This window comes from Poecile atricapillus, chromosome 19 (genome assembly GCF_030490865.1).
Source record: "Poecile atricapillus isolate bPoeAtr1 chromosome 19, bPoeAtr1.hap1, whole genome shotgun sequence".
NCBI classification, from domain to species: domain Eukaryota; kingdom Metazoa; phylum Chordata; class Aves; order Passeriformes; family Paridae; genus Poecile; species Poecile atricapillus.
In genome coordinates this window covers 7256342-7284071 of record NC_081267.1, presented here as the reverse complement: position 1 = coordinate 7284071, position 27730 = coordinate 7256342, and the positions used below count along the sequence as shown (strand labels likewise).

Below are 27730 nucleotides of genomic sequence, written 5' to 3'. Positions count from 1 at the left end.
GCACGCTGGTGCCGAGGCAGTGAGATAATGCTTCAGCTATGCAAAAAGCTGGATGCAGAAAGAATTAGTTACTTTGGAAAAGGGTATGTGAATGAAGAATTTTTTGGAAATCAGCAAATTTAGCATCGGCAGCCCAGGGGCTCCTTCTGCTGCCCTGAGCCCACAGAGCAGGGCAGCCTTTGCTGATGGTTTGAGCTGTTCCTAAAGATCCTGTTGGGCTGTCTGAGACACTTGGGCCAAGGCATTGCTTCCAACCTGGGCCACTTTGGCTGGGCTGGGTGTGGCCCCAGGGCAGGGGGCAGCGTGTGCAACGGCCCTTGGTGACACGGTGCAGCATGGTAACCGTGGAATGGAACGGGACAGGGTGTCCAAGGGCCCTTTGTGACATGGGGTGACATTAGTGTTGGCAGTGACACAGCCACGCCACAGTGCTTGGTGCACGTGACAGGGCAGGACGGGACAGAGTGGTGCTGTGAGGAGCCCCCGCACGGCGCACTCATTCCTTGCTGACCCACAGCCTTTCCGAGGCGTTACTCCTGCAGGTCACCTCGAGGCCAGACCACAGCACTCGGTGACCTGCAGCCTTCCCGAGGCTTCACTTCTGGTGAGGTGAAGCACCACACTTCTCAGGTGTGCTCGAGGCCAGACCGTGGCATTTCCTCACCACGGTCCTTGACAAGGAGTCTCTTGTCCTTGTGGCACGAGCCCCTGAGACCTGAGTGCAGGACTTGCTGTCCTGCAGCCTTGCCAAGACTTCACTCCTGCAGGTGCCTTCCAGGCACGGCTGCAGGACTTGCCAACTCAGACCTTTTCCGAGCCACCTCTGCTGCAAGTAGCCATGAATCCAGGCAGTGCTGTTGAGCAGAGACCTCCAAGTGTCCCCAAGGTGACCGGGGTGAAGGAGGAGAAAGAAGGCCCTGGGACTGCCCCAGCACAGCAGCCTGGAGAGCTGGAGCAATTCCAGCCACCGCAGGAGGGTGAGCGGCAGACCTGGGCCACAGGGCTGGTGCCTGCAGCCAGCTTGGCCTCGCCCCATCCCATCCCATCCCATCCCATCCCATCCCATCCCATCCCATCCCATCCCATCCCATCCCATCCCCTGGGGACACGCCCATGGACAGGACAGAAGTGGGGCTGGGGCAGACACCCTGGAGCTGTACTCTGTGCCCTGGGGCATCCCGGGGCTGTCCCTGCCTGGGGAGTGCAGGGCTGGGCTGTGTTCTCCGGCCTCTCCCGCAGCCCCTCAGCTCTGGCTGCGCTCGCTCTTTGCCAGGAGCAGCCATGGAGCGCACTCGAGAGCAGGGACGCAGCCGTGGCCTGTTCCGCACAACAGCGCAGGTACCTGCAGCCATCCCCAGCTGGGCTGGGCCTGCTGTCCCTGCTCAGCCCAGCACCACGCTTGGAGCACTCCATGCAATGTCCCTCATTTCTTGCCCTTCTGCTGCAGATGATTTGCAAATTCATGAAGAGAATTCGGGAGGAAGAGACCAGTGCCATGGGCACTGTGGTCAGAGCATACTCTCCCATCTTCAAAACCAAGACCTGTGCTGCCCTGCTGGACATGCTTGTGGAGGAGGGTCCTTCCAGTCCAAAGCAAGTAAGCAGCCTGTGGCCTGGCTTCCATCCTCCCAGGAATTGCTTGGCCACGCCAGCTGCTCACTGTGAGCTTTTGAGGCCGTAGCAGTGTGGTGGGAAGGGAAGCACTTCTCTGGGAAGCTGGGCACATTACTCCCGCTGGCAGCTTTCCAAGTTTCCCTGTGCCTTCTCCAGGTGCCCAGCATGGTGAGGTACATCCACCAGTGGCTCGAGGCTAATGAGTTTCCTGAGTACAATCTGTGCAGGCCCCTTCTGGATCTGACAGAGGCACAGCCTGCTGACGTGGTGATGGCTCTCCTGCGTGTGGCCCCATCGTGTGACAGGTACAGGGCCCACGTGCCCAGAGGGCTCAGGGCATCACCCTTCACAACCTGGCCCAGGTGTCTGACAAACAGAGGATTCCAGGGCCCTGTGGCTCCTCCCTTTGTCAGCCCTGGCACAGCAGCCCCCGAGCCTGCTGCCCTCAGGGGCCAGTCCCCACAGGGCTGGGCTGCCACTGAGGGGCAGGGGGCAGAGGCAGGGCTGGCAGCCAGTTCAGCTCCCTGCTGCTGCCCAGGCCACAGTGACATGTCCCAGACCCCCCTGACACAGAACTCTGACCCCACAGAGCTGCTACCACCATGTGGAAGAGCATCATGTGCTCGTGCAGGGCTGCAGAGCCGGCCATGCTGATACTCCTGGATGTGCTGGGCAACTGGCCAGAGCACAGCATGTGCACCTCCGATGGGGACCACACGGCTGTCCCTGCCCTGGCTGTGAGTTTCTGCAACTGACCTTTGCTCACCCCAAGGTCACCTCTCCCTCAGGTCTCCATCCTCCCTCCTCCCATGGCATCTCCCTGCATCAGGCACTGGGCTCAAACCTGGCCTAGGAGCAGCTCCAGGGCCACCAGGCTGGCTGCTGTCCCTACATCTCCACTGGCCTCTCCCTCCCACGCTCAGGCCCTGCCACATGGACACCTGGGCACTGAGCGCTGACTCGGGCTGCTCTGTCCTTCGCAGGCAACTGTGGTGATGTGGAAGATGCTGCAGCTGCCCTGTGTCCCACATGCAGTGGCAGTGTATTTCCCCCGCCTCTTGGTGCATCTGCTCTTGCAAGTGCTCTTCAGCACACTGGATATGCCAGAGGAGGTCGATACCTTCTGGAAGAGATGCCAGGAGCAACACGGCCTTGCCATCAGCCCCAACAGGTGCTCCATGCCAGTCCTCCTGTCCCTGCCATGTCCCCAGGGCAGGAGCCCGTGCTCCCAGCATCACCTGGGCTTTGCTGTGCACACAGGTTTGCAGTGCAGACCCTGAAGGCCCTGCTCTGCCGACTGCACTATGAGGATGTGGTGGCGGCAGTGGAAGACGAGTGTGGCTGGGACACGCTGCTCTGTGCTGGCACGCACCACTGTGCCGTGGGTGTGCTGGCCAGGTGAGCTGCCCCCAAACAGCGTTTGTGCCCTGTGCCTGGGGTGCCCCACACAGTCCCCGTGGTCATGGGCCAGAGGGCCTTGTCACCAAGGGATGGCCAAGGACACTGCAAAAGCCTGAGAGAGGAGGGTGCCCAAGAGCAGCTGCCTCCCAAAGGGCCTGGGTCCCCTTGCAGGGTGGTGGAGAAGGGCCAAGCTCCTCCTGTGAGTCAGTCCATGGAGAGGTTTGTCCCGCTGGCTCAGGGTCTTGGTTCCTTTTTCCTCCCGTCAGAGGAATGCGTCACGTGTCCCTACCCTTGTGTTCTGCGATTGCATTCTACCTGCTGGGGCTGCTCAGCAAAGACATGGCACACGGGGATTTGGCCGCCATGGCATTCCTTGTGGAGGTGAGCCTGAAGGCCAGCGCTGCCTCGCTGAGCTGTCTCCCAGCTCTCTGCCCTCTCGGTGCCGCAGCCGCCCGGGACGGTGCCCACGCCCTGTGCTGCTGCCTGGGCCCAGCCCTGTGCGGTGCTGCCCCATCACCGGCCTGTGCTCTTCAGATGTTGGAGTGCCTGGACTCGAGTGAATACCGTGACAGCATCCTGGAGATCACATCAAACAAACTGCAGAGCGAGTGCAGGGAGAGGCGTCGCTTGGCACTCAGAGGCCTTGTGGTGCTCGGCAAGAATTCCTCCATGGTGAGAAGGGGGCAGCGGCTGCCGGCCTGGGGCTGGGGAAGGCAGTGGCTTGCGCTTGGCTGGCCTTTGGCCACTGAGGCAGCTGCTGCCAGCTCTCCTGCCTCCTGCCTCTTGCCTTCTGCCCCAGGGCTTTGGCACAGGCCTTTGGCCTCTGGGCCCTGTGGCAGCAGGGTGGCATTTCACACACTTGTGTTCCACACAGGCCAAAAGAATGTGGAGCCTGCATGAAAGGCTCGTGGAGCTCCTGTGGGAAGATGACAGCGATGTGCTTGGGATGAGCATCGCTCTCCTCAGCCGTTTGTTCCTGTACAACGCTGGCCCGATAACCATCCCCCTCGGCCTGCAGCTGGCTGAGGCGCTCCTGCCGCTCTTCGACAATGTAAGGCTCTGTGTCTCCAGCCATGGCCGCTGGCTGCTGCCTAGGCACTGTGCCCTGTGCATTTTCAGGCTGTGCCCAGGTGGGCCTGAAGCAGCTGATGCTGACGTCTTTATTTCTTCCTTTCCTACAGGATGATAGCCAGGTGCAGCTGTGCTCCATGTTCATCTTCCGTGAGATGATGGATTTATTGCCAAAGGAGGGAAAAAAGGCCCTGAAGTCCCACGTGCAGCAGAGTCTGCTCCCACTCTCCTTGCACTGCCATGACGAGAACCAGCGCGTGGTTGATGTGAGGACTCGGCAGCTGCCGTGGCTCCCTGGCAGGGCGCTCAGTGCCTCCTGCTCTGCTGCCTCGCAGGCTGCAGCTCCCTCCTGCTCTTGGTCCAGGGACATGGGTCCTGCGCCCTGGGCTGTGGTGCCATCTCTGGGTCTCTGCTGCTCTCCAGGCCTCCCGGGAAACGCTGCTCTGTTCCGCCCGATTCCTGAAGAGGAAGGATCTCCAGCAGATGCTGCGGGTGGATCAGAGCTGGAGGTTCGGCGAGGGCCTGGTAAGGGCGGGCTGGAAGCCCCAGCCCCAGGCTGGAGAAGCTCAGTGTGTGTGGCTGGCAGCTGTGCCCTGCCCAGTGCCGCACCCAGGGGCGCCAGCCTGTGCCCCACACGCTGCTCCCTTCCCTGGGCCCCGCGGGCTCTACTCCAGCCCCCTGTGGCCCCGAGCCGTGTGCCCATGGAGCCCCGGCCCAGCTGGCCTGTCGGGCAGGGCGGCACCGCGGCTCCCCGGGCAGCAGCCGGCCCTCTGCCCCCTCCAGAGCCCGGCGCCAGCGGCTGCTGGCCGGGCCTCAGGGCTGGGCGGGCACGGGAGGCCGGGGCTGGCCGCAGGCAGTGCCCGGCCGAGGGGCAGAGCCCGCACCAACCCTTCCCTCCTGCCGCTCTCTCCAGCTGGCACAGGACAGGAAGCGAGCGGCCGAGCAGCTGCGCCGGGCCCTGCCGTACCTGCAGAGCCCACAGGAGCCCCTGCGAGAGGCGGCCATCAGGTTCATCGGTGAGCCACGAACCCGGGCTCCCTCCCCGCCCCGCCGCAGCTCGGCCCCGGCCCCGGCTGCTGCCCCGGCAGCGGCACCCGGGCCCAGCGCCCTGGAGCCCCGGCTGCCCTCGGGGCTGCTGCCGGCCTCTGGCAGCCGTGCCCTTGGGCTGAGTCAGGATGCGGCAAGGGCCCGGGCTGAGCCCTGCCGGGGCGGGAGGGCGTGTGGCCACAGGGCTGGCAGCGCCGCTGGCAGGGAGCTGTGCCGCCGGGGCCCTGACAGGCTCTGTGTTCCCAGGGATGGCCGGGCAGCACCTGAGGGGGCAGAAGAAAGAGATGCTGCTCATTTGTGAGGGTGAGTGAGGGCAGCGGGCTGTCAGCGGGGCTGTCGGAGGGAGCTGCAAGCCCTGGCCTGGCTGTGGAGGGCTCTGCTCCCTGTGTGGATGAGGGGTGGCGTGGGCAGAGCACACCGAGATTTCAGGGGCACTTGGGGCATTCGTGGCCGCAGCTTCGGGCTGATCCCCTCGGTCCCTGCTCCCTGCTGGCCATGGCAAGAGCCGGCTGGGATGGCCCTGGCAGGGAGCTCTCCGTGGGCCCCCGCAGGTCTGGGATCTGACCGTGGCTCTGTCCGTCTCTCTTCCAGCCCTTGAAGACACAGCATGTGACAGCAGCCTGGAGGTTGGAAGCCTGGCACTTCAGACTTTGTGCCTTCTCAGGGCAGGAGACCACGCTCCTATCTCCACCTTCCAGAGGCTGCGAGATCAGCTCCGCAGGGCATGGAGGTCACGGCCTCGTCTGTCGGGCCTCAGCTGGCTGCGCTGCTGGAGCTCTGCAGAGAGCTGATCTGGGAGGCTGTGTCTGCTGGGGCCACATGAGCAGCCAGCAGGGACTTTGTTTCCTTCAAAGATTGTTCTTTTCTTTTTTGTTTTGCTTTAGGATGTATATAATGTAGGATATGTTATAATAGTCAGACTCCCAGGAGCTTTCTTTTGCTGCCCAGGGTGTGTGGGACATAGGGGAAGAGGGGGAAAAGGGGGCTTGTGCTCTGCAAGCTGCCCAGGCATGCAGTGGTGCAGGGAAGATGGCCAGAAGCCCCTTGGCCTTTGGTGGTTCTGCTGAAGCCACAAGCCCTGTCCCAGCCAGGAAGTGCCCTCTGTGTCCTGCTGCCTGTGTTGCTGCCTGGATTGCTGAGGGCTCTGTCATGATCCGCTAACACAGGCAGGAGTCATGAGAGATTCGTTTGATCTCCCAGTGCAAAAGGACACAAAGGGATTTCAGTTTAAATCACAGCAATAGTGCACTTTTATTTTAGTGCCAACAACAGGAGTTCTAGCTGCTATGGTTTTTTGAAGGAAAATTGCTGTAGGTTTATGTGATTCTGGAAGGGCTCGAATTAAAGGGGTCATCATTTCACAGGTAATTGCATTGGTGATTCATAGCCAGTAGTTAATTTTCTGTCATGTATCATTTGCAAGCAGGCAGCTTTGTGCATGTCTTGCAGTAGTTGGTCAGGAGTACCAACTATAGCTACAGGGTCTCCCCTTTCCAATGGATTAAGCCCTGCTGCCCAATGAGCTGCGTGCTGAGTTAGGGACCACGGGTTACATCTGTCTCCTGCTGTTGAGAAGACCCCATGTCCCCAGTATCCACTGGCTTCTTGTTCTGTCAGTCAAATCTGATCTCCTCCGGTGAGAGATGCAGTATGTGTTCTGTCTCTGACTCGTGAGGGAGACGCCCGTGCTCCTTTTTCAGCTCAGCCAATTCAGCAGCAGTGTACGGGATTTCTTTAGTGGTTGTATGCAAATCAAGATCTTCATCATTGATATGATTATATTCTGTTTTAATGAAAGGTTTCAAGCTAGGACAGCAGTGCTCCCCACAATTTTTCATCAGTTAGTTCTTTTTGAGGGTAAATTTGATTAATGAGAGGGGTTTCCCTCTCCACTGTTTCTTTGGTGAGTAAGCATTCTTCGAATTTTTAACCCATTCCTCTCTTTGGGCCACTGGCAAGAGATGGATCTCATTCCTTTCTTCATCTAATTGTTTTTGCAAAATCTCAACTGGGTTTTGAAAGGAGTCCATTCTAGTTCTTTCCTCACCTTTTTGCTTAAAGCAAGTTTCTCTAGCTGCTGTAAGACAAGCTCCCAAAACTGAGCAGAGTATATATTTTTGCCGAGTAAAAGCCTTTGGAACCCATACTGGAGGTCTCCTCCTCATCCTTGTCTCCACCATGCACCTACCAATATCCTTGTGCCGTGGAGCATTTGCTCTAAGCCACACCTTGGGTCACCCCGCTGCCGAGTGTCACAATCCCCTAACACAAGTGGGAGTCGTGAGAGGTTTGTTTGATCTCAGAGTGCAAAAAGGACACCAAGGGATTTCAGTTTAAATCACAACAGCACTAATGCACCTTTATTTTAGTGCAAAAACATGGGTTATGTGATAGATGAGAGGGAGAGAGAGAGGGAGAGAGGGATAAAGAGGCAAAAGGCAAAAAGAAAAAAAGGGGGTTATAGCTACCAATGGACAAGACAGGGTCGCTGGTGTCTTCTTCCATGGGGAGATCTCTCTTGAAGAAAGTAACTTGGAAAAGTCATTTTTACAGTCTGTTTCAAAGCAAGGGGCAGCTGGCCAAGAGGTGGGGAAATTCCTCGGCTGTTGTGATGAGACCCCTTGCTCTGGGAAGCAGGTGTAAGGTACAGAACAGGCCGCTCCTTACAAGTCCCTGCTCAGCAGCAGGAATGAAGGCAGTGTACCTTGAGAGCACAACAAGCACACCTGCAAACCATCACCTGGCAAGCTTCCACCTCAACCAGGCCAGAACCCCTGCACAAATTCCCTCGGGGTCTTCAGGGTCTCGGTCTCTGTTCTTGCAATGGTTGTGAGGCAGATGAGGGTAACTTCAGACTGTCTCTTACACCCTAGTAACCCCAAATGACACCAATGACCCCAAATTACCACAAATAACCCCAAATTACTCTAAAGGACAACTCTGACCCCTCACCTGACCCCAAATGACCCCAATGACCCCACACCTGACCCCACAGGACGCAGACATTTACCCCCTGCTGAGCTCGGTCCTAAACAACCCCAAATCCTTCAAAAATCCCCAAAATTTGACCCTGGGAACTTCCTGGATGAGCAGGGTCAGTTCCAGCACAACAAGGCCTTTGTGCCCTTCTCGGCCAGTGGGCACCCCAAAAATCCCATAAATCCTTGGGGTGGGGCTCTAAATCCTTCTGGAATCCCCAAAATCCCCAAATTCCTTTGTGGTGGGGCCCTACATTCTTTTGGAATCCAAAAATTCCTCGGGGTGGGGACCCCAGGCCCATTTGGGACCCCCACCCCTGAAACCCCCAGACCATTTTTGGACCCCAATCCCAAAGCTCCCAGACCCTTTAGGGACCCCCCAGACCCTTTTTGGGGTAGCCCAGACCCTTTTGGGACCCCAGACCCTTTTGGGATCCTGTAGCCCCCAGAGTCCCCAGACCCTTTGGAATCCCCTCGGCCCTTTTGGAATCCCCAACCCCTGAAACCCCCAGCCCCTTTTGGGACCCCAGTCCCTCTAGAGACTCCCAGCCCTTTTGGAACCCCCGACCCTTTGGGGTGGGGCGGTGCTGACGCCCCCTCCCCACAGGGCAGTGGCTGTGCCTGGGGGAGGCGCTGGCGCGGGCAGAGCTGTTCCTGTTCCTGACCTCGCTGCTGCAGCGCCTGCGGCCGCGACCCCCGACACCCCCCAAGGAGCTGCCCACGGCCCCCCTGGAGAGCGGCTTCGCCAACATCGTGCCCCGCTTCCAGCCCCTCCTGCTGCCCCAATGAGACCCCCCCAAATTCCAGACTGCTCCCCAAATTCAGGAACTGCCCCAGGATCGGGACCCTTCCCTATGGATGGAAAATCTCCCCCCAGATCCTCCCCAGATTCCACTCCCAACATCCCCCCCACTTCCAGCTCAGGATGGGGCTCTGTTGAGACCCCTCCTCAAATCCCACCCCCAAGATGCCTCCCCATCGCTGGAAAATCCCCCCAAATCCACCCCAAACCCTGCCCTTAAATCGGGAATCCCCCCTGAGACCCCTCCCCAAATTCAGGACGCCTCCCCAAAATGCCCCTCCCCATCAATGGAAATTCCCCCAAAACCTAAAAAATCCTCCCCAAATACACTTCCCAAAATCAGAACCCTGCCCAGGACCCCAGAATTTCCCCCTAAAACCACCAAATTCCTCCCCCCAAATCCAAAAATTCCTCACAAATCCCCCCAAAAACCAAAAAAACCCCATACAACCCCAAAAGTCCCAAATCATCCAAAGACTAAAAAATCTCCCCCAAAACTCAAAATTTCCCCCCCAAAATTCTAAATTTCCCCCCAAAATCCCAAAATTCTCCCCACCTCCCAAATTTTCCTCCCAAAGCCACCAAATCCTCCCAAAATCCCAAATCCCCCCTCAAGACCCTCAAATTAAATCCCAAATTGCCAAAATTCCCCCCCAAGACTCTCAAATTCCTCCCCAAAAATATGGGGGGGTGCCCCCAAGCAACAAAATCCCCTCTCTTTAAAATTGTCCATGGACCCCAAATTCCCCTCCAAAACCCCCAAATCTTCTCCCCAAAACCCAATTTTTTTCCCAAAACCCCAAATCCGCCCCTTAAAAAATCCAAAGTTCTCCCCAAAATCCCAAATTTCCCCCAAACCACCAAATTCCCCCCAATTTCCCAAATTCAACCCCAAAACTCAGGAGATCCCCCCCAAAAAACCAGTGACCTCTCCCAAGAAGCCCCCTAAAATTGCAATTCCCTCCCCAAAAAATCACCAAAAAAGCTGATAACATAATTTTTTTATTTCACATTTTTCACACTTTGGGTGTGAGGGAAAACCCCAGAATTCCCATGATTTTTCTCATTTTTTTGAGGAGGGGGGTGCCCTCAACTTTTCCAGCAGCCCAGGCGACCCCTCCCCAAAATTCCTGCCCCTCAGCCCCCCCAAATTAAGTGCACATAAATAAAAAGAGGGGAAAAAAAAAAGGGGGGGAAGGAGGGCAAAAATAAAATAAAAAAAAAATACCCCCCCACCCCAATTTGGGGGAAGGGGGACAGAGGCAAAAATTGAGGGAGGGGCCCTCAAAAAAATTGAGGGACCCCTCAAAAAAACTGGGGGAACCCCCTCCAAAAAAAGCCCACATTGAAGAATGCCAAAACCACCAAAAAATAGCAAAAAAAAAAAGGCAAAAAAGGGTGAAAAATTTAGGGGAAAACCCCCAATAATGCATCAAAACTGGGGGAATTCCCCCTTGAATCCAAGGAATTTTTGAGAAATTTCTTTCCCAAAAGGAGCAGGTTCTTGGGGGTGGCAGGGGAGGAGAGACCCTCTCCAAATTCCTGGGGGTGTCCGTGAGATCCAGACAAGGCACCTGGTCCTAGAGGGGGACAAAAAGGGCATTTTAGGAAAATTAAGAGAATTTTGGGGGATTTTGGTGAGTTTTAGGGAATTTTAGGATTTTTGGGGGGGTCCAGGGTCAGGTCTCAAGTTCGCAGGGTCTTGCATTCCAGGGCTGCAGGATCATGTCCAGGGAGGCCACAGCTACCAGGAACAGGCATGGGACACCAACGAGATGGGATTCTGCTCAGGAAAACATTTATTCAGCTCAGGAACAAACTCAGATCCAGAGACAGCCCCAAACAGAGGCAGGGAGATGGGGTTTGAGAACCAGGGTGGAGTTCAAGGTCAGGGACCACTGGGAACACAGCAAGGGAGAAACCCCAGGGGCCCAAACCCAATCAGAAATCCCTGGGCTGCCTCCCCACGCGGGGTCCAGGGTGGAGTTTCTCCCTGGGCTTGCAGGGCCCAACCTCTGAGGCAGAGGGATGGAATTCCCTCTTGCCCACACCTCTCATTTTAACAATATTAATTTGAAACTAAATCTTTGCCTCCCTGGGCAGGGGCACCTCACACAAAACCTCACTCAGTAATGGGCTCTCCCTCCCTTCATCATCCCCAAACTTTGGCTGTCTCATTGCAGACCCCACCCCACCTCCCCAGTCCCAACCCCAACCCATCCCATCCCTGCTGGATATCAAGACCCCCTTCCCAAGCCCAATTTCCCCCATTTCACACCTCCCAAACTCCATCCCACCCATCCTGCCTCACCCAATGCCCATCTCACCCATCCTGATTTGCATCCCACTTCACCCAATCCCCTTCCAACCCCATTCCACCTGATGCCTTCAGAAGGCTGACCTAGAACAGAGGCTGGACAGAGTTGAGAATAAAGTTTATTAGAAGAATTTAAATACACCATGGGCAGTACAAGAGCCAGGCCAGGGCTACAGCCAAGATAAACCAGAAATGGTCACAAAAATGGACAAGTGATCACAAGGTCTCACATTTTTAGTTTAGTTCCATCTGCATATTTGGGTTCATTGTCCAGTTACAGCTTCAGATGATGAAGTCCCACCCTTCTTGTTTTCTCTCTTCAGTCCACCCTTGTTTATGTTTTTGGGCTTGAAACTTCTAACAACTGTCCTTGGTATCAAGCTAGAAAATGAATTGCTTTGTCTACCTACTCTGTGAAGAGAGCCCACTAACACCTAATGTGAAGTTCAAAACTACAAACCTAGGCAGTGCAGAATATGAAAGATATGAAAGCTAAAACTTGAGGCATCACACCCTGAGGGGCTGTGGAATGCAGTAATTTTGGTGGGATTGAGTAGTTTTCAATGGCACTGAGTGGTTTTGAGGTGACAGATTGAACTCTCTCGTCTCTTTGAGTGACAAGAAATGGAGACAATTCCACCAAAAAACCCCACAACCCCCAAATACTCCCAAGTATCTCCCAGATTCCTTTGAAGCATTAGTAAATTTGAAGTTTTAGATACCTTTCATGAATTTCTAGACTTTTATTCTAATTTTGTCTGTTTTAAAGGGATGAAGATGAAGCAAAAGATAGAACCAAACCAGAATGTCCACCAGCCCAGTGTGTTCCCAATGCAGATCACTGGGAACGTGGGTCATCAGGGCTCTGCCCAACGTGGGACCTCTGATGGAGGATGGAGCTGGGGCAGCACACGAAGCTCTTCCTGCACTTGGGGCACTCACAGGGCTCCCCTTAGTGGTGCTTTTGTTGGTGTTGGGTCAAGTTAGATCTCTGGGTGAAGCTCTTCCCACACTGGGGACACTCGTAAGGCCTCTCCCCAGTGTGGATGCGCCGGTGGGTGATGAGGTTGGAGTTTTGCTTGAAGCCCTTCCTGCACTTGGGGCAGCGGAAGGGCCTCTCATCCGTGTGAATCCGCTGGTGCAGGAGGAGAGTGGAGCTGGTCTGAAACCTCTTCCCACACTCAGGACACTCGTAGGGCTTCTCCCCAGTGTGGATCATCTGGTGGATGGTCAGCTGGGACCTCTGGCTGAAGCTCTTCCCACATTCCCCACACTCATAGGGACGTTCCCCGGTGTGGATCCTCTGGTGGAGGATCAGGCTGGAGTTCCGGCTGAAGCTCTTCCCACATTCCCCACACTCGTAGGGCCTCTCCCCAGTGTGGATGCGCTGGTGGGTGATGAGGTGGGAGTTTTGCTTGAAGCCCTCCCCACAGTCGGGGCAGAGGAAGGGCCTCTCATCCATGTGAATCCGCTGGTGCTGGAGGAGATGGGAGCTGATCCGAAACCTCTTCCCACACTCAGGACACTCGTAGGGCCTCTCCCCAGTGTGGATGCGCTGGTGGGTGATGAGTTTGGAGTTGCAGCTGAAGCCCTTCCCACATTCCCCACACTCGTAGGGCCATTCCCCAGTGTGGATCATCTGGTGGCAGATCAGGCGGTTGCTCCGGCTGAAGCTCTTCCCACACTCCAAGCACTTGTAGGGCTTCTCCCCATCCTGAAGCTGCTCATGGACCACCAGCTCAGAGCCCTGGCTGGATCTCCGGCCGCCTTCCCGGCACAGGGTGGGTCTTTCCTCCTCAGAGCACCCTGGGATGGGTTTGGAGCCCCTCCTCCTGCGGGATCTCCGGGGATTTTTCTCCCCATTGGATTCCTGCGCTGTGGAGCTGCTCAAAACGGCCTCTTCCATGAGGTTCTGCTGCAGGGATTTGTCCTCCCTGGTCTCCATCCTCAGCTCCTTGTCTGGGGGAGGAAGGACAAGGAGAGGATGGGATTTGCCTCCGTGCCAGAGGGAAGGGGAAGGAGATCCCCCCAGTGCGTCCCCAGCAGGACGGTGTCGGCAGCGGGGTTGTCCTGCAGCCGGGGGCCAGGCTGGGCTGGGAGATGGAGCAGGAGAGAGGGGGAAATGGGCACTGACTTCCTCCTCACCTGCCTGGGTGTCCTGGGGCATCTTCCTCTTCCTCACAGCCTCCTTCTCCATCTGGCCAAGATTTGGGAATGAGAAATCCTGGTTTGGGGAAAAATACAATTCACAAGCACATTGGGTTAGGGGGTTTGTTCTGCCCAAGTCCATCTCTAGAAGTCACCAGCCATCCATAAAAACCTCCCAAACACCAAGATTCAGCCATGAAAATGCCTCCCAGGAGTTCCCCATCTCTGCTCTCTCCCCTTTGATGTTCAGGGGTTCCCCCCTGTTCCAGCTGCTCACGGTCACACTTGTACGGGGGGTCCCCTGGCTACTCGATCTCTGGCCTCCTCAGGCTGCTGGGAGTGTCAGGAATCTGAAAAGTTCTCCCCTTTTCCATCTCCTCAATAAGGGATGCTGGGACTCCCCACGGTCCCCCCAAAGGGCATTTGCTGCTCAGGTTTGGAGTTCTTCATTCTCCAAACATCCCCCCCAAAAAAACCCAACCCAGGGATGCACGAGGATATCTGGGCTGAGCTCCCCCTCCCCAGGCACCTGTGGGATGGGGGATGATGATCCCACACGAGTGAGGGGCTGTGAATTCAGGGAGTGCTTGACCTCGTGGTTCCTTCTCCCTTCCCTGATCCTCATTTGTCCCTCCTCTTCCTCCCTCTCCTTCCCTTCCATCCTTCCTCCTCCTCTTCCTCCCTAACCCCACCTCCTTCTCCTACTCCTGTCCCTTCTCTCTCCCCTTCTTCATCTCTCCTCTTCCATCCCTCCTCCTCCTCCTCCCCCAGGAGCAGTGACACCCTCGGTGCCCCGTTCCCAAACCCCTCACAGCCCACGGCAGGAGCGGGGATGGAGCCGGGACAGGTCGGGATGGGCAGTGCGGGGCTCTCCGCTGCTCCCACCCGCTGGGGACGGGGGGAACCCGGCCCGGGGAAAAGGAGAGGGAAACTGGGAAAATTGGGGGCTGCAGATCCAACCTGGGGCTGGCTGGGGACCCTGGCTGGGGACTGCCAGCCCTTGGGGCTCCTCTGGGGAGATGCGGGAGGGGGAACACAGAGAGGGCTGGGGGATGCCAGGAGTGGCAGCACTGGCAGGGACTGGTTTGTACTGGGATCATCCTGGCAGTGGCTGAGATTGCACTGGCTGTGTACTGACATCATACTGGGATCATACTGGGAGCAGCTGGGTCCATGCTGGCTGAGACTGGGATCCCACTGAGGGTGACTGGAATCATACTGGGATTGACTGGGAGTGGCTGTGAGCAACTGGAATCACGCTGAAAGCAACTGGGAGGAGCTGGGAATGACTGGGAGTGTGCTGGGGCTGACTGGGATATACTGGGAGAGACAGGGAGTCCCAGGGATCACACTGGAGGCTACTGGGGTCATACTGGAACTGACAGGGAGCAACTGGGGGCCACTGGCCTCATACTGGGAGTGACTGGGATCAGACTGTAAGCGACTAGGATCAGACTGGGAGTTACTGGGATTAGATTGTGACTGGGATGAGACTGGGAGTGTGAAGGAAACTGGAAAATTGGGGAAAAAATGGAAAAAAAACCCAGGATAAATTCAAGGAAAATGGAAGGGAAAATTCAGGGAAAAACTACAAAAATATCAGGGTGAAATCCAAAAACATCAGGGAAAAATCAGGAAAAAATTGGGAAAAATTTGGGAAAAATGGGAAAATTTGAAAAAAATTGGGGAAAATCAGAAAAAATGGGGAAAAATCAGGAAAAAATAGGAAAAGAAGGAGAAATCATGAAAAACCAGGGAAAATTTGAAAGAATATTGGGCAAATCAGGAAAAAAACTGGGAAAGAACTTGGAAAAATTCGGGAAAATTCAGAAAAGAAAGAGGAATAAAATCTGGAAAGAAATAGGAAAAAAAACAGGAAAAATCAGGTAAAAACTAGGGAAATTTGAGAAGAAATTGGGAAAAAGCTAGAAAAAATTTGGGATAGGAAGAGAGAAGAATCAGGAAAAAATGGGAAATACATGAAAAAAATTGTGAGAAATCAGGGAAAATATCAGGAAAAAGAAGCCAAAAAGACCCTGGGAAAAATCAGGAAAAAATATTGGAAAAATATTGGAAAAATGAAGGAAAAAACAGAAATATTTGAGAAAAAATTGCAAAAAAATAAGGAAAATAATTTGGAAAAAATCAGAGAAAAAATGTGGAAAAAAAAAGAAAATCAGGGAAACAAACAGGAAAACGATAAAAAAATCTGGAAAAATCAGAAAAAAATAATGAAAAAAATCAGGAAAGAATTGGGGAAAACCAGAAAGATTAGGGAAAGGAAAAGGGAAAAATCAGGAAAAAAAATGGGATTAAAACAGGAAAAAGCACAAAAATCAAGGAAAAGTTTAAGAAAATAATGGGAAAAATTAAAAAAAAAAATCAGAAAAATAAAAAAATCATGAAAAAAATCATAAAAGAAATCAATAAAAATCAGGAAAAAATGGGGAATATCTGGAAAAATATTGAGAAAAAATTGGGTGAAATCGAGAAAAGAGAGGGAAGAAACCTGGAAAAAATCAGGAAAAATCAGTAAAAAAATTAGGAAATACAGGGAAAAATCAGGGACAAATTGTGAAAAAAAAATGGGGAATAACCAGGAAGAAATTGCAAAAAGAAGAGGGAAAAATCAGGAAAAAGTGGGGGAAAAGCAAGAAAAAAATTTAGGAAAAAAATTGGGAAAAAACAGGGAAAAATCAGGAAAAGAAAGAGGAAGAAGACTAGGAAAAAAATGGGAAAAATCAAGGAAAAAAAGAAAAAAAAATGAGGAAAAGAAAGTGGGGAAAAAACTTTGGAAAATTGGGAAAAAAATTGGGAAAAAACTAGGAAATATCAAGGAAACAAACAGGAAAAAAATCAGGAAAAAATAGGCAAAAAAGGGAACTATTTGGACAAATCAGAGGGAAAAATCAGGAAAAAAAATTTGAAAAATATGTGAAAAAAAATGTGAAAAATGAAGAAGAAAATAAGAAAAAGGGAATACAACCTGGAAGAAATCAGGGAAAAAAAATCAGAAAAAAAACTGAAAAAAACTGGGGGAAAATCAGGAGAAAAAATGGGAAAAAATCAGGAAAAAAAATGGGAAAAAACAGAAAAATTATGGAAAAATTTGAGAAAAAGTTGGGGAAAAGACAAAAAATTTTGGGAAAAGAAGAGGGAAAAATCAGGAAAAAAAATCAGGAAAAAAACTGGGGGAAAAACAGGGAAAAAATCAGGGAAAAAATGAGGGAAAAATCAGGAAAATTAAGAAAAAAAAAAGAAAAAGAGAAAAAATTTGGGGAAAATAATGGGGAAAATCAGGAAAAAACCAGGATGAAATTCCCCCATCCCATTTTTCCGTGGAATTTTGGGAATTGCCTACCTGGGAGGTCGTAGAAGAATTTCCAGGCCTGGGATACAGGGAGTGGGGAAAGGTGGAATTGCGGATGAACTGGTCAAGATTTTTGGGAAGGTTGATGGCCTGGTCCTATTCCAGCTTCCACAATGTTTGGATGAATCCCACTCCTCCTTCCGGCTAGAAATCATGGAAAAATCATGGAAAAATAATGGGAAAGCTGTGATTCAAATTGATGGAGTTTTGCCCCCAAAGCACAGTTTTTTCCCACCAAAATTTCTATTTTTCCCTGCCAAAATATTAATTTTTTGGAATAATTAAATGGGGAAGATTAGGGGGAAATAGGGAAAAATAGGATGGAAATGGAGTAAAAATGGGGGAAATTGGAGCCAAAATGGGAAAAAATAGAGAAAAAATGGGATAAAAATAAGGACAAATGGGATGGAAATGGAGGAAAAATTGAGAAAAATGGGAGAAAGGAATGGAAGATGGGGATAAAATGATGGAAAAATGAGATAAAACCAGGATAAAAATGGGGGGAAAAAATGAGGAAAACTGGGAGAAAAATGAAGGGAAAATGGGAATAAAAATGGTAAAAATGAAGTGAAAGTGGGAGAAAAATGGAAGAAAATGGGGAAAACAGGAGAGAACATGGGGAACAAACTGGGGAAAAATGGAGCAAAAAGAGGGTAAAATGGGGAAATGGGGAAAAAATAGATTAAAAATGGGAAAAAAAATTGGGAAAAATTAGGACAACATGGAGAAAAAATTGAGTAAAAATGCAAGAAAAAATAGGAAAAAAATCAGAAAAATTAAGAAAAAAATTAAGGAAAATGAGTTTAAAAGGGAGTAAATAGAGGAAAAAAAGAGAAAAATGGGTGAAAATTAGGGGAAAATAAAAAAAATAGGATAATAATGGGGAAAAAATATATGAAAACGGGATAAAATGAGGAAAAATGGAAAAAATGGGATAAAAATGGGATAAAAACGGGGAAAATTTGAGATAAATGGGATAAAATTGTGGGAAAATGGGGATAACATTTGGGAAAAATGGAGACAAGCTGTACCCTAATAGGGAATGATTGGGAGAGACTGGGCTCATCCTGCTGCCGAGGAAACTGAAACCACACGGGGGGAGAAACTAAGCTCATGCTGGGAGCAGCCACTGCCGGCACCGGGAGCCCCGAACCCCTTTCCCGGCCGTGCCGCCCCTCCAGCCCTAGCATCCCCCGCCGGGGTCCCGGCAATCCCAGGGGTCCCCCCCTCTCGGGGTCCCCGCTTTGCGGCTCTGGGGCTCTCCTCTCTCTGGGGTCCCGCTCAGGGAAGCCGCGGCTCTCCCGGGGCTCCCCAAAACCGGGGTCCCCCCGCCCCCGCGGCCCCGGCAGAGCTCGGGGGGCCCGGCACCGGGAAGCCCAACCCCCACCGCGGGGGGACCCGCATCCCCCCGGCCCCTTTGCCGGGGCTCTGCCGCCACCGGGACCCCCCAAAAACACCTCCCGGGGACCCCCGGGGTCCCCCCGAGGGGCATCTGCGGCTCGGCTCTGGAGCCCTGCCATCCCCAAACATCCCCCCCAAAAACCCCAAACCCAGGGACCCCCGGGGTATTTGGGGCGAGCTCCCCCTCCCCGGGCACCTGCGGGATGGGGGGCGATGGTCCCGAAGGAGCTGCAGATCCAGAGAGCGGGGAGCGCACGTGGAGCCTCCTCTGCCTGCTCCAGCTCTTCCTCCTCCTGCTCCTCCTCTTCCTCCTCCTCTGTCCCTCCTCTTCCTCCTCCTCTGTCCCTCCTCTGTCCCTGGGCGTGGTTCGGAGCCCTCGGGTGAGCGGGGCCGGGCCGGGACACGATGGGAAAGGGCTGGGTCCCCCCCAAACCGAGCTGGGGGCAGCGGAGGTTTGGGGGAACAATGGGAACGGGGCGGGACAGGGGAACAGGGGGAGGTGGGAGCACTGAGGGTCCCCCAGTTCACCCCAGGATCCCCAAGCCCCGTCCCAGCCCCCCCAGTTCCCCCCGCAGCCCCGGCTGAGGGGGGCTCAGCCCAGGAGCCGCCGTCGTTCGGGGCTCCCCCGAGTGCAGGAACGGGAGAGTTCCCGGCTCGGGGAGGCCCCAGCAGAGGAGGGGATCTTGTCCCTCTTCCAGGGCCTTTCAGGGTCTTCAGGCCCCTCTCAAGAGGAGTTTTTATCTTTCTGAGGTATTTCGGGGGGATCCCACCACTACAGGGGTGTTTTTTCCTCCCCATTTTAGGGTGTTTGTGAGGCCGCAGCCCCACAAACCCCTTTTTAGGGGGATCATGATGGCTTTAAGTGACATTTTTAGGGGTGGGTTGTTTTGGGGAACCTGCTGGTGATGGAGATGGGGACCCCATGCCAGGTATGAACCTTCTCAATGTCTGTATGGGGTTTTGCAGTTTTGGGGAGTTTTTGGAGCATCCAGGGCTGTGTTTGGGATCAGGGGAGGTTGGGGTGTCCCGGGGGGTTTGGGGGTTCTCGGCAGGTTTGGGGGTACCTGGGCAATGTGGGTGGCAGTGCTGGGGACCCCGTGCCGGGTTTGAACCTTCTCACTGCGCACGGGCAGCATCAGCGTGTTCAGGGAGATCCTGGGGGGCCCGGGGGGTCACCCCAAATCCCAGGGACCCCAAATGCTGAGGGACCCCCCGAACTGCCCTCACCGCTGGATCTGCTGCAGGCAGGGGGGCACCAGCACTCGGCCCCCACCCTCCACCATCACAGGGGGGCTGTGGAAGAAATCTGGGGGTGGACGGACAGGTCGGATGGGACCCCCAAAGTCCTGGGGGAGGGGACACGGGGGGACTTCCAGGAATTCCCGTTGTGGGGGGATGAGGGGGGACCCAGGAAAAGCTTGGGGGGGCTGGGTGGGTCATGGTGGGACCCCCAAGAGTCTTGTGGGGGGTGGGGATGGCAAAAAACAGGGCAATCCATAGGATGGGGTTAGGGGGGGAACCGGATTGGAGCTCCCATGGCAGTGGGATGGGAAGATCTGCCCATGGAATTCTATGGGAATGGCATGGCAGTGAGGTCCATCCACAGAGTTCACATGGGAATTGGACAGCAGTAGAATCCATCCATGGAGGTCCCGTGGGAATGGGATGTCTGAGATCCATCCATGGAATTTCCGTGGGCATTCCCAGGTTCCCAAATTATGCCCTCCCAAATCCCACATTCCCATTCCCATATTCCCATGGGAATTCTGCTCTCCCCACCTTTACACTCCAGCGCCTCCCACCCATATCTGACATATTTCCGGAGACATTCCCTGCAGCTGTGAGCCAGGGAATTTGTTAATCCCTCAGCCTGGATCTCAGGGATCCCCATGGCGGTGCCACAGTTGCCATCACAGCCCCACAGATCCCCCAGCCCCGGCTCCCCCCGCTCAGCCCCTCTCTGGCTGTGCCGCTGCTGCAGCATCTGCAGCTCCCCGCTGGCCCCGTGCCGGTGCCGCTCCTTGTGCCGGCTCTGGCTATCCCAATATCCCAGCCCTGGCTATCCCAATATCCCAGCCCTGGCTATCCCAATATCCCAGCCCTGGCTATCCCAATATCCCAGCTCTGGCTATCCCAATATCCCAGCCCTGGCTATCCCAATATCCCAGCTCTGGCTATCCCAATATCCCGGCTCTGGCTATCCCAATATCCCAGCTCTGGTTATCCCAATATCCCATCCCTGGCTATCCCAATATCCCAGCCCTGGTTATCCCAAGATCCCGGCTCGGCTCCGCCTGCCATCCCCGGCGGCTGCGGCTCCGCCCGGCCCCGCTCGCTGCGGCGGTGCTGGAAGGGGATCCCAGCCAGGGACCCCATGGACATGGACTGCGGGAAGCCCGGGCCGGGCTCCGACAGCGCCGCGTGCAGGGAACGCAGGGAGAGGAGAACTGGGGGGACATTTGGAGATTTGGGATCGGAGGGGTCACGGCTGGAGGAAAGGGGGAACGGGGAGAGCCGGGAAGGGCATTTGGGGATGCCAGGACTGACAAGAGGGGAGGCTGGGGCTGGCTAGATGTGGCATGGCTGGAGTTCAGGGCGTTCCTGTACCCAGGAAATGGAGCTCCAAGGGTCCCCGGTGTCCCCATTGCCAGGACAGGGCAGGGAAAGCCGGGATGGCTGGGAATAGGGGTCCCGGGTGTCCTCAGTGCTGAGGAAAGGAGGGGCTGGCTGCTGGGAGAGGCAGGAATAGGGGTCCAGGGGGTAAATGGGTCAAGGAGAAGGGGCTCTGGGGCTGCGAGAGGCGGGATGGCCGGGAAAGGGGTGCAGGCGTTCCTGGTGCCGGATAAGGGGGTGCAGGGTGGGACCCACGGCCAGGAATGGGGGTTCGGTGGGATGGCGGTGCCCAGGAATGGGGGTTTCGGGGCCCCTCGGCGCTCCAGAATGGGCGATAAAAGAGTCCCGGTGCCAGGGGTCCCCCTCACCTCTCGCCGCCCCCCGGGAGCGCCCCCGGGCCCAGCACTGGAGCCATCGCGCTGCTCCGCTGCGGCCCCGCCCACAGCCCCGGCCCCGCCCCCAGAGCCGCCTCCGGCCCCGCCATTGGCGCCGCTCTTTGCTGCCCGCCAATGTCATCCATGGCGCTATGATGTCATACAGCCATGTCATGATGTCACAGCCTTCTCTGTGATGTCACACAGTCCCCTCTATGATGCCGTAGCTGCACAGTGACGTCACACAACAAACTCTGTGATGTCACAGCCCCATCTGTGACCTCACACAACCCACTCGGAGCTGTCACACAGCCCCTTTCTGACATCACAGGTGCTCTGGGGCTCCAGGACACAGCCACAGAGGTGCCACTGTGACACAGCCCCCTCTGGGACATCCCCCAGCCCCTGCCAGTGCTGAGCCCCTGGGAGCTCTGTCTGGGCCTGCTGGTGTCCCTGAGCTGCCCTGGCAGGGCCCCAGCCCTGCTGGGCTGTGCTCAGGAGCTACTCCTGGCCAGAGCTGTCTCCCTGCTGTGGTCTGTTTCCATGACAACCATCACAGCCCCTGTTGCTATGGCCCCATGCCAGGGGTGGTTGCCATGGACACCAGCTCAGGCCTGGAGCCAGAGTCCGTTGCCATGGCAACCATTTTCAGGCCCATTCCCAGGCTCATGGGATCACAGAGCCACAGAATTGGCTGAGTTGGGAGGGACCCATGGGGATCCTCCAGTCCAACTGCTGGCCCTGCACAGGACACCCCAACAATCCCAGCCTGGGCCTGGCAGCGCTGCCCAAACGCTGCTGGAGCTCAGCCAGCCCTGGAGCTGGGAGCCTTCCCTGGGGAGCCTGTTCAGTGCCCCAGCAGCCTCGCGGGAAAAACCTTTTCCTCACATCCAGCCTAAACCTGCCCGCCTCAGCTCCAGCCGCTCCCTCCACTCCTGTCCCTGGGCACCAGAGGGAAGAGGTTCCCACAGCCCCCAGCCAGGGACCCGCTCCCAAGGCTGCTGCCATGGCAACCAGGCCTGGCACCAGCTGGGATGCTCGGTTTCCATGGGCTGGGCTTCAGGAATGGCATTCCCCAATTTCCTGCTCCTGCTAATACAGCTCTGCCGCTCGCTTCCCTCCCACCTGCCATGGAAAGCAGAAAAGGCAAAGATCCCAGGCTGGGATAAGAACAATTTATTGAGAACAGCAATGGGATAAGGAACAAATAGGTACAGAAACAATTTGGATAACAGAAAAGATAAGACAGTCTATTTACAGGGAAAACTAAAATGTCATCGACCGGCTCTTCCTGGCCACGTATTTCCTCCTGCCAGGAAAGGACACTCTTCTCCTCTGGTGAGAGACAGGGAGTCCTTTTCCTGCCCCTGGCAGTGACCTGAGGTGGGACTGAATATAATGGGCCATGATCACACTCTCACGTTCTTTGATCCCAAATCATGTCATTGCCACGGGCAAGAAAAGGGACAGGTGTCTTCCCATCATGGATCACAGGGAACATGGATCACCAGGTCTCTGCCCTATGTTGGTCCTCCAAGGGGGGATGAGGCTGGAGCTGTGGAGAAAGCTCATCCTGCACTTTGGGGCATTTGCAGAGCTTCCCTTACCGGTGCCTCCGTTGGTGTTTGCTCAAGTGACAGCTCTCACTGAAGCTCTTCCCACATTGGGGACACTCGTAGGGCCCCTCCCCAGTGTGGATGCGCCGGTGCCTGATGAGGTGGGAGTTGTTCTTGAAGCCCCTCCTGCAGTCGGGGTAGTGGAAGGGCCTCTCATCCGTGTGAATCGGCTGATGCTGTAGGAGAGTGGAGCTGGTCTGAAACCTTTTCCCACACTGGGGACACTCGTAGGGCCTCTCCCCAGTGTGGATCATCTGGTGGATGGTCAGCTGGGACCTCCAGCTGAAGGTCATCCCGCATTCCCCTCACTCATAAGGCTGTTCCCTGGTGTGGATCCTCTGATGGATGGTGAGGTGGGACCTTTCTGGCTGAAGCTCTTCCCACATTCCCCACACTCATAGGGCCTCTCCCCAGTGTGAATGCGCTGGTGCCTGATGAGGTTGGAGTTTCGCTTGAAGCCCTCCCCACAGTCGGGGCAGTGGAAGGGCCTCTCATCCGTGTGAATCCGCTGGTGCCTGAGGAGAGTGGAGCTGCTGTGAAACCTCTTCCCACACTCAGGACACTCGTAGGGCCTCTCCCCAGTGTGGATGCGCTGGTGGATGATGAGCTGGGAGTTGAAGCTGAAGCCCTTCCCGCATTCCTCACACTCGTAGGCCCATTCCCCAGTGTGGATCATTTGGTGGCGGATCAGGCTGTTGCTCTGGCTGAAGCTCTTCCCACACTCCAAGCACTTGTAGGGCTTCTCCCCATCCTGAAGCTGCTCATGGACCACCAGCTCAGAGCCCTGGCTGGATCTCTGGCCGCCTTCCCGGCACAGGGTGGGTCTTTCCTCCTCACAGCACCCTGGGATGGGTTTGGAGCCCCTCCTCCTGCGGGATCTTTGCAGATTTTCCTCCCCATTACATTCCTCAGCCATGGAGCTGCTCACAATGGCCTCTTCCATGAGGTTCTGCTGTGGGGATTTGTCCTCCCTGGTCTCCATCCTCAGCTCCTTGTCTGGGGGAGGAAGGACAAGGAGAGGATGGGATTTGCCTCCGTGCCAGAGGGAAGGAGAAGGAGATCCCCCCAGTGCGTCCCCGGCAGGACGGCGTCGGCAGCGGGGTTGTCCTGCAGCCGGGGGCCAGGCTGGGCTGGGAGATGGAGCAGGAGAGAGGGGGAAAGGGGCACTGACTTCCTCCTCACCTGCCTGGGTGTCCTGGGGCATCTTCCTCTTCCTCGCAGCCTCCTTCTCCATCCAGCCAAGATTTGGGAATGGGAAATCCTGGTTTGGGGCGAACAGGGGATGAGCACATTGAGTTTGAAGGTCCCTCTACCCAAGTCCATCTCCAGAAGTCACCGGGCATCTGGAGTCCATAAAAACCTCCCAAACACCAAGATTCAGCCCTGAAAATATCTCCCAGGAGTTCCCCGTCTCTGGTCTCTCCACTTTGGTGTTCAGGGGTTCCTCTCTGTCCCAGCTGCTGGGGGTCACTCTTGCACTGGGGGTCCTCTGTCTACTCAGTCCCTGCCCTCCCCAGGCTGCTGGGAGTGCCAAGAATCCAAAAAGTTCCCCTGGTTACCAGCTCCCCACTTAGGGATGCCAGGACCCCCCATTTACCCCCAAGGGGCATTTTCTGCTCAGGTTTGGATTTCTTCATTCTCCAAACGTCCCCTCAAGCAGCCCAAAATAGGGAGCACCTAAAATATCTTGGCTGAGGTCCCCCTCCCCGGTCACCTGTGGGATGGGATGTGATGATCCCATAGGTAGGCGGCTGTGAATTGAGGGAGTGCTGGACCTCGTGGTTCCTTCTCCTTTCCCTGATCCTCCTTTGTCCCTCCTCTTCCTCTTGCTCCCCCTCTTCCTCCCTCCTCCACTTCTTCCCTAACCCCATCTCCCGCTCAATCCCTCGTGCTATTTGAGCCATTCGGAACACAGTTCCACGCCCAAACCTCCTGCCATGCCCCGCGCCCTAAATGTGATAAACAGAGACCCTTTTGTTCGACTAAACATGCAGATATGATATCCTGTAATGTTATGTTCTGTAAAATCAAGATTGTTATTTACCCCTTACTTACTTACGATAGTTACTTACGTATGCATATTAACTGATGCTTGTATAGCTACTGACGTTTATCATGTCCTTGCTAAGATTCCTTGCATTCCAAAAAATTACTGAGCTAAGCCTTTACAGAGAACAGTGAAGAAAGGTTAAAGGAAGATAAGGTAAAGACCGAACGATCGGACCCCTAGACCGATGAAGGCGCATGCGCAGAAAGACCCGAGGAAGGACACGTCACCGGAGAGCCTGGAGAGCCGGACTGATTAAAAGGAGACACACGAAAAACGGAAGCACGGCCGCGGCAAAGCGGGATCGCTTCCCGGCTGTCCAGCGCTGTCTTTTGCTTATTGCTTGCTTGCTATAATTAATAAAACTTCCCTTTATTAAACTTTAACACTCTCTCGAGTGAATTTATAACAATTTGGTGCCCGTGACTCGGATGCAATCTGTAGGACGGATCGGCACTTCCGGGGGGCGCCCCGCTCTAAGGTTTAGCGGCCCGGGGGGGCCGGTTCCTGCCTCAATTGCACCGACGAACCTAAAATTAAAGCAATAAGCAAAAGGGAGACCGGTCGACCCCTTAAATTCTGTGCACAGAGTCCGGACGAAGACGCGGGACGTGGGACGCGTGAGTATAACGGGGATCCGTCTGGGCGGGGTCGGGATCCCGGAGTGTGGTGAGTGTGTGTGTGTCTGAGAAGGGAACCGGCAGCTGGATTCCCCGAGCAAGAGCGGTACGAACGAGGGGAAGCGAAAGGAATTGTGTGATTGAAGGCACTCCGGAAGAATGGGACAGGGGAAGAGCAAGCCTCCTGTACCTGTTAAACTCCCACCGATACCTAAAGATAGTCCGTTGAGTTTTATACTAGATAATTGGAAACATTTCCCAGGGACAGAAAATAAAGATAGGGCAAAAATGATTTTGTGTAGTAATTATTGTGTAGTAATATAGAGAGGGAAAGAAATTTCAAAGAATGTATTTTGGCCTATATTTGGATCAACCGAAGAGTGGGTTAAACAAAAATTAAATTCCTGGGAACAAAGGATCCCCTTTAACCCAGAGGAAAGTGCTTATGCAAAGACCTGAGTAGAAAATCCACTAGGATTTTGATCTACTAAGATCCACTAGGACCAAGAAGTATTTAAATCTTCCTACCTTTGGTAGTTCTGTGAAGTCAATTTGAATATTTGCAAAGGGTCTTTTGCTAAGGGTCTCCCTCCATAAGGTAATTTTCAGATATTTTTCCTATTTGTTTTTAAACATGGGAGGCAGCTTCTAGTAATTTGCTTAGCTAAGTTTTGAATACCTCATATACTTTGCTGCAAAATAATCTATTAACCCTTGTGCTCCCCAATGTGTTCTTTGATGTATTTTTCTAATATTCTTTGAGCTATGGCTTTTGGTAGTACTTCCCGGCCATCTGGGAGAGGCTATCTCCCCTCTGAGTTTTCTATTGCTCCTGTCTCTGGGAGTTTTGGCCTTTCTTCCTCAGTAAATCTACTTCTTAAGTCACTATTCTTATGTTCTAAAGTTTCTTCCTGTCCCTCCCTTTTTTTTTCTTTTATGACCATTGTTTGTAATGCCGCCTGTTTTGCCTCCTAATCAGCAGCATTATTTCCTCTACTCCTCAAGTCTATTCCCTTCTGGTGTCCTTTCAAATAAAACACTGCTAACCTCTTGGGCCTTCTCAGGGCCTTTAATACTGCAATTATAAGTTTTTGATGAACCAAATCTTTCCCTTGAGAGTTTATTAAACCTCTTTCTTCCCACAGTTTACCAAACATATGCACCACCTCATAACTATATCTGGAATCTGTATATATTGTCCCCTCCTTTCCTTCTAGTGATTTCAATGCCCTTAATGCTGCATACAATTCACAGGCTTGGGCTGACCAAGATTTGTCTAATGGACCTGATTCTAAAACTTGAATATCAGGTCCTCTTATTATAGCATAGCCTGTTTTCCTCTTTCCTTCTATCACTCTGGAGGACCCATCCACAAACAGCTTTTCTCCGCTTTCTAATTCCTCTTCTTCCAGATCAAGTCTAATTTTGGTTTGTTCCTCAATTGTAGTTATACAGTCATGTGTCAAAGATTTACTTTCAGGTTCTCCATACAAAAGGCAGCCGGGTTTTGTACAGTTGTGGGTTTTAATATTAAGTTTAGGGCTTCAGTTGGAATTCCTTCATGTTTTAAAAGTCTAGCATCTGAAATCCATTTTTCCGCTTTTTGTTGTAGCACACCCCAAATGTTATGAGGGGACATTATCTTCAAATTGCTATTAAAGGTGATTTTGCTAGCTTCTTCTACCAGTAAGGTACATCCTGCTACTACTTGTAAACAGGCTGGCCAGCCTTTACTCACAAGGTCTAAGATCTTTGATAAATACCCTATTAGCTTCTTCCTCCCTGCCCACTCCTGAGTTAGGACTCCAGAGGCGACCCTATTTTCTACATTTACAAACAAGTAAAAGGGTCTCTTTAAATCTGAGAGACTCAAGACAGGAGCATGAATTAAACTTTCTTGTAGTTCCCGGAATTTTTCTGTATCTTCTAAACTCCATTTTATTACTCCCTCCTGTGTCAATTTTTGATATAAAAATTATACTTTACTACTATAGTTTTCAATCCACTGTCTACGATACCCTGTTAATCCCAAGATTTGACGTATCTGTCTTTTATTTTTAGGAATTAGTAGTGACAAAATTCCTTGTATTTTTTTCAGAGTCTATTTTTTTTCCCCTTTTCTAAAGTAATGGCCTAAATATTTTACTTCTTTTCCACAAATTGGAGCTTTGCCTTAGATACTTGCAATCCTTTTAAACCCAGGAAATTTAACGATTTAATACTCTCTCTCCTTACATCTTCCTCCTCTTTCCAGCTAAAAGCAAATCATCCACGTATTGTATCAGAGTCACTCCTGGGTCTGTCTGATAAT

At 53.6% G+C, this 27730-nt stretch overlaps 2 pseudogenes; one reads left to right on the top strand and one right to left on the bottom strand.

Annotated features, from left to right (window-relative positions):
- LOC131586340 (zinc finger protein 850-like) overlaps positions 1 to 27730 on the top strand; it is a 268528-nt pseudogene that overhangs the window by 22597 nt on the left and 218201 nt on the right.
- Positions 10600 to 26103, bottom strand: LOC131586232 (zinc finger protein 420-like; annotated as a pseudogene).